General features: G+C 40.2%; 1 protein-coding gene across 12 annotated transcripts in view; it reads left to right on the top strand.

Moving 5' to 3' along the window:
* The first annotated feature begins 3,372 nt into the window (after nt 1–3,372).
* Nucleotides 3,373–19,981, top strand: part of DUSP16 (dual specificity phosphatase 16) — a 78,876-nt gene continuing 62,267 nt past the window's right edge. For 3 of the 12 annotated variants that reach the window (XM_082750288.1, XM_082750284.1, XM_082750285.1), the window contains exon 1: nt 3,436–4,143. The gene's annotated coding sequence lies outside the window, so the exon portion shown is untranslated. Of the gene's footprint in view, nt 4,144–5,140; nt 5,313–9,729; nt 9,847–10,618; nt 10,748–19,981 lie in introns of those variants that run through there. The other 9 variants (XM_082750292.1, XM_082750291.1, XM_082750282.1 and 6 more) reach the window with 6 other exon arrangements.

Consider the following 19,981-nt stretch of genomic DNA (forward strand, 5'->3'; position numbering starts at 1 on the left):
CCTTTCTTCTGCTCTGGAAACACACCAACTCCCTCCAAGTCACTCCGCTTCTACTGAAGTTTCAGAATGACTGCTTTCTTCTACCCAGACCACTTCTCTGTTTGCCATCCTTAAGGATGAGTTCAAATGTCCTTTCCTTGTGAATGCCTCCCTCAGCCACCTTGGCCCCTACCCTCGATGATTTGGTATCATATCGTCCAACTTTCTCCCCACATAGTCAGTTTTCTCACAGTCCTGGATTTTGTTTTTATTTGCTTATTGCCTTCTCTCCCCACTAGAATGTTCCATCAGGAAAGGGTCCTTGCTTTTCTTGTTTATAACTGAACTCCCAGAGCCAGGCACAGTGCCTGGTACATGCTGATAGTAGGCACTCAATAACTAATAGCTGAATGAATGAGCTTCAGCCACGGGCGGATTAAAAACTTATCAGGGTCTAAGTGTGAAAGATTAAGGCACTCCTCTCCCATATTGAACTCTGACTGAAAACAAGACTGAACTGCACACTTAACATGTACTGAAATGAAAATAGCTCCTTTCTACATTGTCTGATTATAAGCCACGGAGCCTCTGCTTTGCTGGTGTCCTAAGTATATGAGCTCTTTATCTGCCTTTGGGGAATCTAGCACTCACTCACCCCTTTAAACGTTCCAGAAGCAATTTTAGGTTCATATGGTCTCTGCCTGTAAAAAACCATGCTAGGATTTTGATAGGGGCTGTGTTCTAAATCTGTAGATCAATTGGAGAGGGAGGGAAAAAACACGATGGGAATTAATCAGAGAGGGAGACAAATGATGAGATTCTTAACTATGGGAAAGTTATTGAGGGCTGCTGGAGTGGAGGTGGGTAGGGGGATGGGGTAACTGTGTGATGGGCATTAGGGAGGACCCATGATGTGATGAGCACTGAGTGTTACATGCAACTGATGAATCACTGACCTCTACATCTGAAACTAATGATGTTCTATATGTTGGCTAATTGAATTTAAATAAAAAAGCACATCTATAGATCAATGTGGGAAGAACAATACTTATTTTACTGGTTCTTCCAGTCCATGAATATAGTGAGTGGCTCCAATTAATTAGGCCTTCTTTAACTTCACCAGCATTTTATATTTTTCAGCATACAGATCCCAGTCATGGTTTGTTAGAGTTATACCCAGAGATTTCATCTTCTTTGGAGCAATTTTAAGTGACACTTAGTTTTTAATTTGTTTCTACCTGTTTGTTGTCAGCATATATGCAAGCTTTTTTAGTAGAACAGAAATGTGCTCTTTAACGAAGTAAACTTGTTCAACATTAGCCTGTTGGACTAATACAAGCTATTTATCCTAACATTCAAGAACCTTATAATGTGCCTCTGAATCTCTTAATTTTAGCCTAGTTCTTAATTGCTACACACCAATCTCTACTGCTGTTGAAGGGTCTTCTCCTCACTCACCTGAATACACCTCATTCATTCTACCTCTGTGTCTTTGTTCATGCGATTTCCCCTCTAGAATGGACCTCCCATTGAGCCCTTTTAACCCAAACTAATCTTAATAATCCTTAAAGGATGAGGTCAAAGTTCCTCTGAAGATGCCTTCCCTGACAATCCCAGCCTACACTGCTCCTTTTTTCCTGCTGGACTCTTTTAATCAATACTGTGCGCCCCTCGATTACTAATTTAGTTTTTAATTCGTTTTAATCTACATTCCATTTCCCTTACTGGATGCTATATACCGGGGAGGCTCCCATTACTAGCTATCATGGTACCACATGCATGAAAAACACATAAAGAAGGTGAGAGAAGTTTCAGGATGTGCAGTACGTAGAGGGTATTCCATACATTCTTGCGGAGTCTTTCATCCAGGCAAGATCTGTACTCTTCACCTGTAGGACAAGGATTCTCTCTTTTCCTTCCTTCCCCCACATTCCAACTCCTCCAACTAAGCAGACTTGAGTTGCAGATCATTTTGAACTATCCCTTTCAAAATGTTCTAAAAACAGCATGTCTATGATTAGTAGATTTTTGGAGGTTTACTTGAAGAGCACAGGTAGTCCCAATAAGGCTGCAGTAACGTCTCCTGGCCACCAGAGGACGGGGAGCCCTAGGAGAGATTGCTTCCTCCCAGCCCAAGTCTTAGAGGTCAAAGGCAGAAGCAGAAGGTGGACTCTGCATCTGTGGCCTTCAGGCTTAATTTACTGCCCCACTTGGGCTCATCAGTCTCTCATCTCCAGATGGGCTCTTTTTCCTCCTCTGAAAGATGAGGCTTACCTCAATACTAACCTTAATGATTATCAGTAGGAACCAATGCACTATATTTGCAGGATTTCAAGGCAGAAAAGGAATACAGAGATGTTTTACCTTTCTAACCCACCCCAAACCTGACTCTCAGTTCTTTGGCCAGTTAAAAAAAAAAAAAAAAAAAAAAAAAAAAGTCCCCCAGGCAGTGTCCAAATGGACATTCACAACAAAGATGCCTTTTGGGACTGATGTCCCAACCAGGGCATTGCAAATGGAGTATTTTAGGAGCTAGATTATTCCTACACATAAATTCTGGCCCATGAAGCAGTCCACTCGCAGTGTGCTTTTCCGTCGTTAATCACATCTTTGTTATGTGATATTCACGTGAGTACTTCTCAGTAGAAGCAGCTTCATGCTCAAATGCTCAAAGAACACTAGAATAAAGCTCCGATTGTCCTATTCACGGATTCCAAGTCCTGGTTTGTCACCACCTCAGGTCTCTCATTTTCCAAAGAGTGTAATACAATCTGCAAAACAGCTATTTTGATTAATCCACACAGAAAATGCACGAAATGCGTAGGATTCAAGCAGTAGGGGTTTGCACCTCTCAAGAGGCAGAGAATCTCTGACTTAAAAACGATTCTGTGCTGCCCAGTGTAGAAATCATTTTAGAAGGGAATTTCATGCCGCTTGTACTCATTGAATTCGTGAACGTAAATAAGTAAACATCGACAAAGTAAAATAATGAAAGTTAGGAACAGTCGTGTGGGGTCTTTCAACGACAAACACGTGTAGATCACCGAGTGCCTGACAACACTAGTGATTTTTCTTGAAGTACCTGCAACGTCCCTTTCACAAGGACGGCAGTGACCTCCCTTTGGGATTCATCGGACTTTAGAGGGAGTGCTTGCAATTCTCTCAAATCATGGTTTGCATTTATTCACGCGGGTGAGGCAGCTGGAAAGAGCGCAGCCAGGGGGAAAAGGCTCCGCGTCTCGGTCCGGGGTGGGCCGGGGTGGGGGGCGCACCCTGAAATACCTGTTGGGACGCAGACTCGGGCCCGGGGTCGGGGCTGGTGAGCGCGCGGGCGCGGAAGGAGGAGGCCGCGGGGCCGCCTCCTCGGGCAGCCCCGGCTCCTCCCAGCGGCGCCTGCGGAACCTGCCTGCGAGTCGCCGAACTCCGGAACGGAACGTGACCCGACCCCTCCCCGCGCGGCCGAAGCCAGGGCGCCGAGCCGCGCTGCGGACCCGGGCGGCCGCGGGATGGGCGGGCGGGCGCGCGGCCCCGCCCGGCGCCCACCGCCCTGCCCTCGCCTGTCTCCTCCTTTCCCCGGGGCTCCGCTGAGTTCATTCACTGGGATTGGTTTCAAGTGACGCCATCTCTTTATTTTTAAACCAATGACCTCATCCGCGCTTGAAGTTTCCTGACCAGCGACTCTTTCTCTTTCCCCCCAACCCCCCACCCCACCCCCCCGCCTTTCCCCCTCTTGTCTGTGTATCACTGTTTGGGGGGCTTTAATCAGTTTTTAAACGATTATTATCACTTCTCCCTCCCCCCCCTCCGCTTTCCCCACGCGGCCCCCCACCTTCACCTCCCCAAGTTCTTCACCCCTTTCAACATTGTTTTTTCAAGGCTGACGGTGGGGGGGAGGTGGAAGAGAAAGAGTGAAGAAAAGTTGCAAACGTCTCCTCTCTTTCTAAGCTTCCCGCCCCCACCCACCTCTCAGAGAAGGAGAAGATAATATAGTGAAAAGAAGAGGAGGAGGAGAGCGCGACGGGACGGACGCGAGCGGGAGCGCAGCCGCCCTCCCGGCTCCGCGGCGGCGCCTCGCAAGCCGGGCAGGCGAGGGGGGCCCGAGGGGAGACGCCGTGACAACTTTCATTTCCCCCGGAGGGAGTCGGGAGGTCGGCGGCCCCAAAAGTAAGTGGCCTCCGGCCGGCCGCGCGGACCGTGCGGACGAGAGGGTGCGGGGCTCGGGACGCCCGCCGGCGCCGGCAGCATGGACGCTCCGCCGCGCGCTTGGACTCCCGCTGCCCGGCACTGCGCTCTCGCCCCGCCGGCTCTGCCTTCCCGGGCGTCCGGGCCACCTTTCCGGGAGGCGGCGTGGGGGCGACCGCGGCTCGGGGCCGCACGGGCGGTTTTTTTTTTTGGGGGGGGGGGTGTAGGCCTTGTAGGGGGCCGGGCCGAGCGGGAAGGGGGCGGGCAGCCGGACGCGGGGTCTCGGTCGGTGCGCCCCCGGCCGTGCTGCGGAAAGCGGGCTGGGCCGGCGGATCCCGCTGCAAGGAGCCGCCGCGGTGGGACGCGGTACCTTCGCGGGCGAAGCTGCTCACTTCCAGGCGCGACTGTTACACAACACGCCTGCCAAGTGGGGCCCCGGCCTGACTGTTCCCATTATCCCAAATTCGCCTTTGGTGTAAGCAGCGAGGCCACCTGGGTGGTGACGGTGCTGCGTTCTTAAACCCTAGCGACCAACCAAAAACTCAGTTTTCCTGCTGGGGCCCGAGTCACGGTGTTGGGGGGCCCAGCGCTCCTGTGACTTCTTTATTTACACTAGCGGTAAAACGTGAGAAACAAAAAAGCCCAAGGGGGCAGCTGAGGATCTGTTTATCATGTGTGGTTTCGTGTAATAAAACACCAGGGAGGAAAATATTTATGCAGAATTGAAGCTTTCAAATAATGGGTTAATTTCCCCAAACAAACAAAACTCCGGTGATGAACTCGAGAAAATACGAGTAGATCTGAAAATGAATGGATACTGCAAAATCCTAAAGGAGTTAGTTAAACGCCCGCTGCAAAGATTCTAGGGTCCTGGTGTTTCAAATTGTTTGGAGAAAGCACACCTCTAACCAGCCGGTGGTGAATTAAGTAGAGGAGAAAAACCTGTTGCATAATCTCATTTGCCCGTGGGGTTTGCTGTGCTGTCCCCTTGAAGCAAGGGGAAGTGAGTTAAGATGCAGGGTTTTAAAAACTCTCTGAAGTTTTTATTTACCCACTGCTCTGGCTGCCACTTCTGCTTTAAAAGATTATAAGTAAATACTCCGCTCTTACAAGTCTACCAAACCTATCAAACCTGTTTAGAAAATGACCAGGTATGTTTCTTTTCTTTCTTCCGGTGTGTGTGTGTGTGTGTGTGTGTGTGTGTGTATGTTTGTGTTTGAGAAATGTACCATCCATGAAAGACCAAACTTGGGAACTTAGGCTGCCTCTTTATGCCACTCATTTTGTGGGGCTCATTGAGAATGCACATAGATGACAACTCTTTCCTCAAAGGTTGTATACTATTTCAAACTCCGTGAAGAAGAGAGATTTTAAATTAAAGTGAATTTTTGAAGAAAAAAAGAATTCTTACCAGTTTAGTTACGTTTAGTTATTTGCTTTTCCTTGAGAATCGTGTATATTGGTGGACACACAGCTTGGGAAGCCATAATTAATTCATACTTGTGGAGCTCTCTTATTTAGTAAAGGCAGACAGCTGGAGAAGTGAATTGAAAAACTAGGAATTCGTGGCTTTGTGTAGGTATTTTCATCAGAATGTGACTGTGCACCGTGAAAATTTTTTGGTTTTTATTGTTTAAAAGTTGTAGAATTTACTGAGTCTGAGGACTGCATAGAAGGTTGCTGTTAAAAAAAGGGTGGGGGGAGCAGTTAACATTGAACGTCTCATATAAAAACTTGGGCCACATTCACCAGACCGAAAGTTAGTTTTTGGGTAAAATAATGCGTAGTTATCAAAGTTCCACATGGGGGAAAATTAAAAATGGTTTATTAATTCTGCTGGTCATATGGTGAATAGTGTATGAAGGAAAGTGAGTTCAATTGCTGTAGCCCTACATTCATATGTAAAATTATTGAATCATTATAAAGTAAGAATTGTTGTGTAAAATTGAGGATTAGGGGTCTCTCTGGCCAAAAACGTAATGGCAGTAACTGAAAAGAGGGCAAAAGATAAGATCCTGTTAGCCCAATTCTTTTCCTTTTTCTTACACATTTTAAAAGTTACTTGTAGAAGTGAGGCTGAGATCAGGTCTGAGATGGGCGCGGAGTTTAGTCTGGGACCAGGAGAGGGGCCAGGGTTAATGCTATTTTCTATAATGCTTGTATCGGGAATTTGATTCTGTAGAGGTTTTGGTCTATGAGATTATATACTGATGAAACTGACTTACAAAGCAGTCCATATATGTTTTCATATTTTCAAGTAATCACAATATCCTACTAAATGCATTTTGCTAGAATTACCAGTGCAGTTTTCCCCAGAAACCTAACTTTTCCTGGATTATCTTAAAAAGTGAGATTTCCTACCCTGTGTTATTTGGACTAAAATTTTCACTGAACATTTAATTGTTTTTAAAATGCTTTGCATTCTCAAGCAAATGCTATTTTAAGTTGAAGTAAATTAATATAGAGTAAGTTGATTTGGATCAGAATTCCAAGAAAAGGGAGGAAAGAAATCAGGGCAAACAGAAACCAGATTTTATGACAGACTTCAACAGATTGAAGAAAAAAAAAAAAAACTAGTTAAAAGACTCCGTAGGAAAAACCACAGTTGATGCTTGATTGGCTTTTTAAAAATTGCATCAAAATCAAAACCAAGACAGATATCCACCATCATGACAGAAAATATTACTAATGTTGTCTTAAGCAAAAACATAATTAAAGTGTTGCCCAAAGCCACGTGATATATTTCAAAGCCAGATGTCAATTTTTTAAAAATTTTCTTGTGTTGTGGATAATCTCGTATTTTTGTATATTCCATTACCTCAGATGATCAAGGGTTGGCCATGTGAAGGGATGAGGTTCATAAAGATTGGCTGTATTTAAAGAAGCAAGCCCAGGCTTTAAGAATAGGCCATTCTCATACACTGAGAGAGTCTGAAACTTAATCAAATGAATACAGAAGTGGCTCAAAAGGAAGGCTTTAAGGCAGATTACTATGGACAGGTATAAAGAAATAAAAGCTTGCCAGGGGTATGATCAATAAAGAAGGAAATGGGATACCTCTTGGCATGAAAGAAAAAAGGGATAAAGGGGAAAAAAGTACTCTTCAGTACTTCAGCAACAAGAAGGGGGTAATGAAACTTCTCTTCCTTGACTGGGATTAGATACCACATTGTAGGTATTATCAAAAAGTCATGAGATTTTTCATGACAAAAAGTTTAATCTTGGGAGAAGGGATGGTTAAAGTAAATTATGAGCATAAGTTATATGAGAATGTAGAACTGGAAATTGCCAAATATAAAGTAGAGACCCACTCCAGTTTCAACTGAGTTATTAGAAAGAGAGGGATAGGTTATAGAAAGTTGGAACTGTTGACTAAATTGATTTCTAGATTAACTATAGATACAAATCGGTCAAGTGAAACATTTATTAATGATATGCTATTTATATATACCGAAGTGGATACCAAAAGCTGGAGACATGGACTCATGACTTTAATAAGGAGAGGAGGATTTTAAGAATTTTAAGCAAAGTGGGGCACCTGGGTGGCTCAGTGGGTTAAGCCGCTGCCTTCGGCTCAGGTCATGATCTCAGGGTCCTGGGATCGAGTCCCACATCGGGCTCTCTGCTCGGCAGGGAGCCTGCTTCCCTCTCTCTCTCTCTCTCTCTCTCTCTGCCAGCCTCTCTACCTACCTGTGATCTCTCTCTGTCAAATAAATAAATAAAATCTTTAAAAAAAAAAAAAAAGAATTTTAAGCAAAGTATGTACATTTGTAAAAATAAAAATTATTGGACAGCTGGTAATGGCCAAATTCATGGTATAAATAAGGGAGATAAAGATTGGAGCATTGGGGGAGGTAATGGTGAGTTAATCTTCATAGAGATAACAGAATTTGACCTTGACCATAAAGGATGGTTAATGTGTATGGAGGAAAGGAAGCGGGGGAAGGTCATTTATCATCTCTTCATTCAGCAAATTTATTTGGAGCCTTTACTGTATCTAGGCACTGTTCTAGGAACGGGGCATACAGTGGAAAATAAAGTTTTTGTCTTTATGGGCCTTACATTCTAGTGAGAGAAGACGGAGGGATAGTAAACAAGTAACCTACATGGAAAATCTGATGACAAATGAGATGTCTAATGAAGATAATGGGCAGGGTCAAGGAAATTATAGAGAGCTAGTTAGGGTCCCACTTACTTTATTTTGTGTATAATAGTCTAATGAATGTAAATGATACAAATATTTATTTATTTATTAGAGCACAGAGGGAGAGGGAGAGGGAGAAGCAGACTCCCCACTAAGCAGAGATCCGGATCTGGGGCTGATTCCCTTGGGGTCATGATCTGAGCCCAAGGCAGACACTTCACTAACTGAGCCACCCAGATACCCCTATACTGTTTTTCTACAAATAGTAGAAATTTGAAGCAAAATATCGGTTCCGAAATGGGGAAGTCTGGACTCACTGTAGCTATCTGACCACTAGGTTTTGTTACTGTTGAGAAGATGTTCTTCATCGTGTCAACCAAATTTTCTTAGTGACTATTAAATGTTTTTAGACACATTTATGAAGTACTTCTCAAACATTCTGGTAAGAAATATGTTTTAAATGAAAAGATCTATACGTGAAATTGAGGTAAAGGATTCTAACAAGGATTTATATTACTTGTATATTACATATGCTCCTATGATTCATTCTGACATACTTGGGATAATCCTATGGAAAAGAAGACAGTTTTCAGAGGAGGTGGGAAATTCTTTAGCATTATCTTGATCTCCTTCTAAACTAAATATTCAGAGAAGAATTTGTAGATATAGACGCTAGGGGTCTGGTGTGTGTGAGAAGGACAATAGAACTCAGATTTGTTTTAGTGACTGCATGAGGGGTGGGTCAGACTACAGGTGACAGAGAAAAGATGCACTATAAATTGTAATGGTAAATGACAAGGTCATTAATATTAAATAATTTCCATTCTTCCTTTTAAAATCAATGGGGAAAGACATGCGTAGAGAGCTATATGCTGCTTATTGTTTGCATTGTATAAATATACCACTCATATCGTGGGTGGTGCCTAGTAGAGTCGTCTTTTGATAAATGTTTGCTGAACAAATTGAATAAATTCTCAAAACTGTCACTTTTGACCGTGGTTCCATTACATCTCTAGCTTAGAGCATTGTTTTTTGAGCTTTGAGTTGAAACCTGCAAGGGGTTGCCTTATAGTCTTGGCCACCTGACTTGTTTGAGCAGTGTTGCTCACCGAGAACCTGGACCCTGACCTCAGCTTCAGCTTGTCCTGGTGCTGTGGCAGACCTGACCTCATCTTTTCCGAAGTGGTGGGTGATCGTCTCCTATCAGCTCTTTCTTCCTGAGTAACTGAGCTGTGTCTTCTGGTCACCTCTCAGAACACTGAAGTGTTGCTAGTCTGGCCTATTTTATAGTGGGTTTCTTTGGTTATTTTTGTTTGTTGTTTGGTTGGGAGAGAAGCACATTCCTCAGGAAGATAGTTGTTGACTTTGTTTTGTAGATTGGACATGGTATATAAAGCATGATATTATTTCCTTTTCCTTCCTAGCTTTAGCTTAAAATCTTGTGTTCACTTGAAAATGAACTGGTAAATGATTTTTTTGATGATACGAACCAACTAAAAACTATCAAGACTTTTTTTCTGGAGACACTCAGGAAACATGAAGTGTGTATTGGATGATATATAAGAATTATAACCATTAAGTTTTTATTTATGTTAATGGTATTGTGAGTATGTTAAAAAATTCTCATCTGGAGAATTTGGGAGTATAAATACTCATATGGGAGTATTTATAGGCAAAATGAAATGCACTCTAATATATGTATTTCAGGATAGGCACAAACATACACACAAATGGGAAGCAAATAAAACAATATCGGCAAATTTTTTAAAAAAGATTTTATTTATTTATCTGACAGAGAAATAGCACATGTAGACAGAGCGGCAGGCAGAGGGAGAGGGAAAAACAGGCTCTCTGCTGAGCAGGGAGCCTGATGTGGGGCTCGGTCCCAGGACCCCTGTGATCATGACTTGAGCTGAAGGCAGCTGCTTAACCAACTGAACCACCCAGGTGCCCCATTATTGGCAAATTTTTGATAATTGTTGGAGCTAGGTGATGGGTACATTGGGGTATGTTATTATTGTCTGTATTTTTATCTATATTTGGAAATACCCATATTTGAATATACATTGTCAATTATAACTGTAGAGGAAGACATTTAATACAATAAACTTTTGTGGTTGGACATTTGAGCTAATTGACTAATCAAAAATCTCCCCTTCACATTTTCTATAAGTTCTGCTTTCAGTAATGGATTTTTAAAAATAAGGAGAAATTTGGTCATTAGATGTATTTAAAACTCAACTTTGAGACGTGTAATAATAATATACTTGTAGTGTATAAATTGCTTTGACATATTTTTTCTTTTATCCTCAGAACAAGATATGAGTTATCCATTTTACAGATGAGGAAACTGAGAACTTAGACTAAGTAATTTATCCAGATCCCAAAGCAAGTAAGAAGTGGTGCTAGACCTGGAGCCAAGATCTTCTGATTCATTTTCAGGTGCTTATTTTATTATATATACATTCTTACAAGTGCTCTTTTTTTGTGTTATTATAAACCACTGGTTTTTAAACATTTTGGTGTCAGGATACCTTGTACTCCTAAAAAATTATCAAGGACCCCAAAGATCTTTTGTTTATGTGGACTGTATCAACATTCAACATATTAGAAATGAACACTGAGAAGTATTTAAAATGTTTATTCATTTAAAAATAGCAAACTTGGGATGCGTGGGTGGCTCAGTCGGTTAAACCGCGGCCTTTGGCTGGGGTCACGATCCCAGGGTCCTGGGATTGTGTCCCACATCGGGCTCCTTGCTCGGCAGGGAGCCTGCTTCTCTTTGCGACTCTGCCTGTTTTTGTGTGCTCTCTCTCTCTTTCTCTGACAAATAAATAAAATCTTAAAAAAAAAAAACAAAAAAAAACTCATTAAAGGTTAATATAGATAACACAGTTTCATGAAAAAGATAGCCCAAAGCAAAAAATAGAGTGATAAGTGTGACATTTGCATTTTGCCACTTTCTTTACTGTGTTGCTTAATAGAAAACAGTTGGATTTTCATAACTGCTTTTGTATTCCAATCTGTTGTGATAGTTTGATTTGAATTATATGGGGATAGCTCTCTGTACACAGATACACAGTAGAAAAAGAGTAGACTATTTTAATGGCGTTCGTAATTGAGTATCCTTTGTCACATCAAAACTCATCAAGTGGTAGATCCTTAAAAGTTAGTTGCAGTGTTGAATCTGAAACCATACCAGTGATTTTTTTTTAATATTCTGTAACATTAAAATCCTATTGGTCCATCTTGAACTTTGAATGGATCTTTGACTTGTGTGTGATTTTGTAACATCGTATGTTGGTTATTTGAAAAATAATGGTTTACTGAGTTATACAGATCTTTCAAATGTTGACACATTTGATTACACAATATTTAACAAATCACATTCATTAATGTGACTGTTCTCCTCAAAATGCTTTTGAGAATTGGGAAGTGGTCAAGATTTTGCTGTTGAGTTCAAGTTTTCCAAAATTCTAATCTTTTCTTGAAAGCTCAGATTTTATCATCGGCAATAGATATTGTCAGTTTTTTCCTTGAAATGTCAGGCTCACTTTATTCGTTTTAGAAAAAATGCCTGGCAAATACCTCATTCTGAGTAAGTGTTGTCTGCCAGTCATTCTTTTAAGCAAAAATGGTATTTTATGAAAAAAGTATACAGTTTAGCTTTTAACTCCAATAATTGTATAAGTTATTTTCCTTAAGACTGCTATTAAATATGCAGCACAAGTGTTTTTTGTGTACCTCCCATTTCCTCACACAGAATATGAAAAAGACCAAGTTCTCAAGAGAGAGGTGAAATAAAATTAATAACTCTTAATGTTTTATCGAGGACATTGTGAAGTGAAACTGGCTTTTTTTTTTTTTTAATGACTGATGCAGTGAAGAATATGCTTATTACAAGTACAGTTTCATACTTCTGCCTTGATTCACGCTAAAGCATCAGCACTTTTGCTCATCTTTGCTTTTGTACCATCAGAGCAGATATCAACATAGTTCTTTCAGGATAAATCATGACACTCAAAAAAGTTACTTAACACTTTGAGTAATTCAATAGCATTCTTATTTGTTGCAACCATCACATAAAAGAAGACCTACTTTGATTAGTTGGCATGGATACTGGAGTAGTGAAAACAAAACAGTAAGTCTACCCGTGTCTATGGATTTTTCTACTTATAAAGCCAAAATACAGTCCTTAAGGCAAGATACTAACTTCTAACTTATGTAAGTACTCATAACAATTTGATGAGCTACTGCATCATTTCTAAGTGGCACTGCTGTGATTTCTTTTACAGACTTTCCATCCAGCAGACATTCAGCAGTGTTAACCATACCAAGCTTCATCAGTTTCTCAGCTGTTGTGTGCACTGTTCCAACCAGTGCAGTGTGGTTATTTACCCTGGATAATGCCTCAGTGGCTTATTTCTAATATGTAAAGTCTTTTGCTTTTAAAGAGCTCGTCTTCTCAGTGTTTAAAACATTTGATTTCTTTTCCTTTAAACACTAAGTGAATTCATTGGATGATAATGAAGTTGTGGAGATTATAGCAGATATTAGCAAAGATTGCTTTTGCTAGGAACTTGGAAGTACTGAGAACACAACTTATTTCTGAAAATGTATATATTTATGCCTTAAACTGACTGCCTTAGGAAATTCTAAAAAACACTAGTTCTTTTTCTAAAATAAACTAGTTTCGCTAGTTGTCAGCGTGATACATTATCACACACCATGTATCCTCTAGATTTGCTCTTGTACATTCGTGAGAGAATGAGAGCAATAAAGGCAGATAACATCTTCATATTACTAAACATAGTTTTGCCAGTGTGGATCCCCTGAAAGGCTCTCAGGGACTTCCTACCTGCCGTCCCTGGGTCATACTTCTGTAATGCTGATATAGACTAGCACCATGTCCTAACATATGTTTAGAGAAATCTGACATAGACATCTATATAAATTAAGTAATGTTCCCATCTTAACTGACTAATTTATCGGGAAGAAGGAAATATCCTAGTGTGTGCAATGAACCATGTGACCCAGAGACCATAATGGGTAGAAGGTCATATAATATCAGAAAGTGGTTGGATAAAGGATATACAGAGGGCAGGAGCTGGTAAAAAGCACTCTGCAACTGAACAAAAAAATGAGCATTTGTTCTCCCTGTTTTTCTTTTTTTAAACTAGAAAAGCAAAAAGCCCACATGTATGCACATACATACATATCTGTTCATACTCATTTAGATCTGTGCTCAAAATTAGAAGTACTTGCTCATTTTCCTCTTGAATGGCAATAGAAGAGATATTTTTATAATTGAGAGGAGAATGGGTGCTCACGGCACTTGTTTGTTCCTTCCAACCAGGGAGGCCATTGACCTTTTTTCCCCCCTAAGGAAACTGAGGAAGGACAGAAGACAAATAAGGTTAGAAAGAAGAAATTATGAAACGAGAGTGAGTGGTGATCATGGGAACAGCGGCAGGCAGGACTGGGCTGTGGACAGAGTGGAGAGATAAGCCCTGGAGGGCAGAGAGGACTGGGGGGTGAAGTGAGTTCTCCTGTGTGCTGGGTGCAGGGAGAATGGGGCCCGGGGAAGTTCAGAGCTGGGTGCAGCAGGAGTCATGGAGATGACCGTATATTTGAAAGATTTCCATCAGAATGTGGTTAAAGTAACTATTTAAATCACTGCACTGGGTAGTCTGACTCTTAGTGTCTTACCAACATTTAAATTTTATTTTTATAACCTATTGTAGTCCATTGTAGTAGGAGAAGATAGCAACGCCATGAGTTTGGTGTAGTGCCGATTAGTCCCTGAGGTTTGGCTGGGAGCATCAGTATATGAAAATATTGAGTGGGCCAGCTTTGGGACTGCAGATTCAAGAGTGAAATTGTAATACTTTAGTTTTTACTAACATGAGACAAAAGAATTTAGTTCCAATAGATATCGTTTATCAGTTTGTATATGCGGTACTGGTCACAAAAAGGATTTGAGATGGGAGGGAGGATCAAAGTCAGTGATGAAGAACAAATATAAAAAAATTTTTTTTTAAAGATTTTATTTATTTATTTGACAGACAGAGATCACAAGTAGGCAGAGAGGCAGGCAGAGACCCACTGACCAGAAAGCCCGATGTGGGGCTTGATGTGGGGCTCGATCCCAGGACCCTGGGATCATGACCTGAGCCAAAGGCAGAAGCTTTAACCCCTGAGCCACCCAGGCACCCCACAAATATGATTCTAAATCGTGTTTTTTTCCTTTATGATTTTTTTTCCTGTTGATGACATTTTAATAGATATATAGTTGAGGTACTGTACAATAATTAAATTGGTCTCTATTACCTATTCAGGAGAAATACAATCGTGTCACCTCTTAGTTACATGTAGTGTAAGAATATTTAACAAAAAAGTGGATAAGATTAAAGAGAAGATAGGAAAATGTTTCCTAGTCACATTGTTAGCTGAGTAGTATCTTTAATAAAGATCTTGATAGTCTAGGGTTAAAGCTAAAATGAGGTTTTGATTTTTGGGCAGTTACTTATATTCTGCCCCAAATTTCCACTTTGTGTAGTCTATAATCAGAACACTCTCGTGCAGCGTCCCAAGAAAATGCAAGTTATCCTACTAGAAGGCTTAATTGTAAATGCTATGGTTAGAAACCTGGTAGAACATCCCCTTTTGCTTGTTGGGCGTTTGTTCTTGTTTGTTAATATTATTGCACCACATATTTGTCTTGGATAAAATTAAAGGACAACTAAAGGAAAGTGGTGCCCTTCATGCATTGTGGCAACTAAATTCTACTTGAATGAGGTAGAACCTTTGAGGTTTCAAGTGCCTTTAAATGGGATTCTACTTGTGTTTCAGCGAGAGCAGTGGTCTGCTTCCTCATATAAAACTCTGTCAAGATTATATGAATTTGGACATACAGTGAGTTGAAAATCCTATTCCCAACTCTAGCAAATTGCAGAGCAATTACACCGCTTATAAAAGAGGCTGTTAAAATGTTAACCTAAAAAGTTTTCATCTTCTATCCAACAAAAATCTTACAGAACGATCCCACTGCATTTTATTTGTGGTTTATCAGTATTGGGAGACCCTGGAGATTAACATTGTTAACTGTGGCATTTAAGGGACCAAAGGCACCTACGCTTTGGGGTGTATTTTTAAGAACAAAATGCATGTATGTATACACATTTAATAGTTGCTTTAAACAGCTTAAGGGTAGCTTAGGGCATCTGATTTCATTACCATATAATATCCAAATATCAGAAACTTTTTCCCTTCCCGAATCCCTCTTAAGTATGTAATTAAAGCAATTGTTTTCATTTTTCCTTATGTGAGTGACTAAGAGCCTTGTTAATGTAAATATTCAGGAAGTTTGATTTTATAACCAACAATAAAAATCATGTACAGCGGAAAACCCCTTCTTCTCTTGTCTACAGTCCAACTGAAAGACAAACTCAAGTGTTTTTTTTCCCTGGCAGATGAATGACCTGCGTTGAAGGATCTTAGATGCTGTCATTGGCTGTCTCATTATAGAATGTAATTAATGGTGTTAGTTTAAAGAGATACAGTATTTTTTGGGATGGTGGGGGAATTTCCAAGTACAAATGTTAGCCAGTGTGGTATTCACTTGCCAGGAAAAAGTAGTTTTATACAAGTTTTTAGTAAAAATTATGAAATCATTGGAGATTTTTTACTATGGAAGTGACCCTTCATTCATTCATTCATTCAAAATAAGCACTTTGGCTTCTGAGTCTGGTAGGCTTTTTTTTTGGAAAGAAGATCCATTCTTTTTGCCAGTAGTCATCAATATGTCATTGTTATCAGTGTGAACGAGTATTTACTGAGTGATTTGTAAGAGTGAGGTATTAGAAGGAATGCAAGGCAATATAGCATGTACTTAGTCAACAAGGAGTTTGCATTTGGCACCATCTCTTTATTTTCCACTCTTCGTAATTTAAACAAATCACCATAAAAGACTCCTTATTCTTCTCCCTGGGTGTTCTTCAACTGGGGGTCGAACACACCAGTCTCCACTTTCCTAGGCTGGGGGATAAAGTCACAGAAGTGGAGGCCAGTCCGCTTGAGGTCCTCTCCTGGCCATTTCTCCTTCCCTTCTGTGATCGCAGACACAGTGGATCTGGGGAGAGAAAGACTGTGTCCTGGGACACTTCTTGGCTTCCTTAGAATGTGAAAGGTAGAGAGGGACACAGCAAGAAAAAGTGAGAGATCTATTCTTTTTTTTTTTCTTTTTTCCTATTGTGGTCAAAACAACATAAAATGCCAATTTAACTAGTAGTGTTAAGTATGTTCTCTTTGTTGTAAAACCTATCTTTAGAATTTTTTTTTATCTTGCAGATCTGAAACTCTTTGCTCATTAACCAGCGAATCCACATTTCTCCCTGGCCCCAGCCCCTGGTAACCATTCTGTAGTCTATTTCTATGATTTTGATTATTTTAGATACTTCATGTAAGAGGAATCCTATAGTGTTTGTCTTTTTGTGACTTATTTTGCTTAGCATAATGTCTTCAGGTTTCATCCATGTTGTGGCCTATGACAAGATTTCCTTCCTTTTGAAAGCTGCTTAATATTGTATTATCATTTTAAGTATAGCCACGCTTTATTTATTCATCTGTTGATGGACATTTGAGTTGCTTTTAGTCATTATAAATAATGCTGCTATGAACATGTGGGCGTACAATTCTCTCTTAGAGACCCTGCTTTCAGTTCCATTAGATATATATCCACAAGTTGATTGTTGTATCATTTAGTAGTTCTGGTTTTTTTTTTTTTTTTTTTTGAGGAGCTGCTGTGCTGTTTTGCGTAATGGTTGCATCATTTTATAATCCCACCAAGAGTGCATAAGGTTCTGAGCATCTTTTATGTACTTGTTGGCCATTTGTATATGCTCTCCGGAGAAATGTTTAAGTCCTTCGCCCGTTTTTAATTGTGTTATTTGATTTTTTTTTTTTAATAAAATGCCATTTTGTTTTTAAAATATGGATTAGCAACTTAGAACTTCTCACAGATCAGGTGTGATCACACAGGGATACAAAAATGGAAAGAGTGGAGCATAGGAACTGCGGAATAGCCTCTCCCATCTCTAGCTGTTACCAGTACAGCTTGCTTAGTTGAGGGCTTTGTATTCCAAAGAGAATCTGCGGCCTCAGACTCATTCTCCAACTCTTCTTCCTCATTACCTATTAAACCATGGGGATAGACAAGATGATAACTGAGGTGTTAAAATTCTTAGTTTTGAGAGTATTGCCTTTTACCACCTGACCTCAAGCAGCTAACATTTCTTTCCATCCTCAGTAATACCCCTAGAGTAAGAAGTCTTTGTTGATGATTAGTAAGAAGCACTCCACAAAAGCTTTGTCAGATCTTTAGTTTATTAACTTTTACAAACTTTACTCCTTTTGCTCTTTATACTGGTGGTGTGACCCTCAAACCCTGAGCCTAAAGATTAGTTCTTTAACTACTATTCTACACAGTCCTTCAGTGGGTATGTTGTACTTTGTCCTGGAGATATATGGCAATTGTTGTTTTTTAAAAACCTACTCACATGAGGAAATAGAAGCCAAAGTTCATTGGACAGCGTATTTGTTGTTTTAAATTCACAGAGCAAACAGAACACCCAGTCCAAGTTCAGTGAATTTTTATTTCTGTAAAACCAGATTTTTTTGGGTTAAATGCCAGCTTTAGAGTATTGCCCAACTGATTTGTTTATTCTTTGTGACTTCATAATGGTAGTATGGTAGTAGTTAAAAGAAGTAATAGGATTATGGTGGTTGAGGTTGAAGGATACTGTGGGCTGTGCTATAATATGCTTAGAATTACTTGTAGATTTCAGTGCTTGATATTTTCAATTTTTTGCATCTTGTGGATACTACTTGGCAGGTGACCAGTCTTCTGTGAGCTCATCTTAGTTATATGGAATTACATGTTATCACCATATGGTGCTGGGACTTTAGAATGCTCTAAGGCTAATAGCACTCTACGAGGTAGTAAGAGCAAGAAGGAAAATCCAGTAAGCCAAATACAAATGGGTGAGGAATGTGCATGGTGACCCAGAAAGAAGGAGGAGTTTGTAATGCTTGCAATAGAACTCAAGACCTCCAGTCCGGCATTACCTTTATGCTTGGCTATCCATGGCATCTGCGTTGCTTTCTGGTATGTTGTCAGGTTTTTTTTTTTTTTTTTTTTAAGATTTTATTTATTTTTTTGACAGACAGAGATCACAAGAAGGCAGAGAGCAGACAGAGGGGGCGGGGGAGAGCAGGCTCCCCACAGAGCAGGGAGACTGATGCGGGCTTGATCCTAGGACCCTGGGATCATGACCTGAGCCGAAGGCAGAGGCTTTAACCCACTGAGCCACCCAGGTGCCCCTGTTGTCAGGTCTTGATGGAACATTACCCATCTCTTCTTTTGCCAAGATACTGAATACAGCTGAGTTTGTGAACAGGGGAGGTAATGCAGAAGACTGAGGTAACTTCAGAGAGCGACAGTGTGGACAGTATGGAAAGCTACCCAAATGTGCAGAGCCACCCTAGGTCATTCTTAACCTAGACTGACAGAACTCAAGAATTGAAAGTATATTCGATAACATTGTGACAGTTTCATTGCAAAAGAATATTTAGGCCCTGTGGGGCTTCTCATTACCCAGCTCTCTGATTATGGTTGATCATTAGGTTGTAAAAAAACACAACCCCCAGAGAACAGGTAAAATGAAAAGATAAAACTAACTTAAGGTTGGTAATTAGTAGGCCAGAATTTGTTAATGTCATCGTTACCAAAAGGATATAAGATTTCCGCTCCAAATGATAACATTTCATAAATTTATATATACAGCTATGAGATGTTTTCATTATTTATCCATTTATTTATGTTGCATGGGAAAAATAACATTTTTATACTATAATTTATCATTTGTAATAGAAGTTCTCTTCCCTTTTAGATGCTTCAGAATCCACATTTTTTTTTTTTTAAGATTTTATTTATTCATTTGACAGAGAGTTCACAAGTTGGCAGAGAGGTGGGCAGATAGAGAGAGGGAGAAGCAGGATTCCTGCCCAGCAGAGAGCCCGAGAGCCCGATTTGAGGCTCGATTCCAGGACCTTGAGATCATGACCTGAGCTGAAAGCAGAGGCTTAACCCACTGAGCCACCGAGGTGCCCCCAGAATCCACATTTTAAACATTAGAGTGGTACATACTGCTCTAAGACTGATTTGGTCACCATTTCTCTTATCTGTTTTGTATTTCTTGGAGAAAGATTTGCAAGGAAATGTGACTGAAGTGATCCGACAATTTTAGCTAGGTAGTAGCTTTTAGAATAGCATTAGACTTCATTGTCCATGTACCTTTTTATCAGCGTAACTTAAAATTCGATTGTGATTTGTATGATAATAAGCAAGCTTCTTCTAAATAAATAGGAAATATATACATAAGTATTTTGATAGTATTAAAAATCAATATAATTCACCACATTACCTGTAAAAATAGAAAAATCATATGATTATCTCAGTGTATTCAGGTGAAACGTTTGTGAAAACCTAATATCTGTTCATGATACAAAGCTCTTTACAAACAAAAATGGGTACTTCCTAAATAGGATACCAAGTTCTGATGAGGATGGAGAGCAAACAGAATTTTCATGTGTTGCTGGTGGGAGTGCAAAATGGTA

Source organism: Mustela nivalis (assembly GCF_964662115.1).
Source record: "Mustela nivalis genome assembly, contig: HAP1_SCAFFOLD_919, whole genome shotgun sequence".
NCBI classification, from domain to species: Eukaryota; Metazoa; Chordata; class Mammalia; order Carnivora; family Mustelidae; genus Mustela; species Mustela nivalis.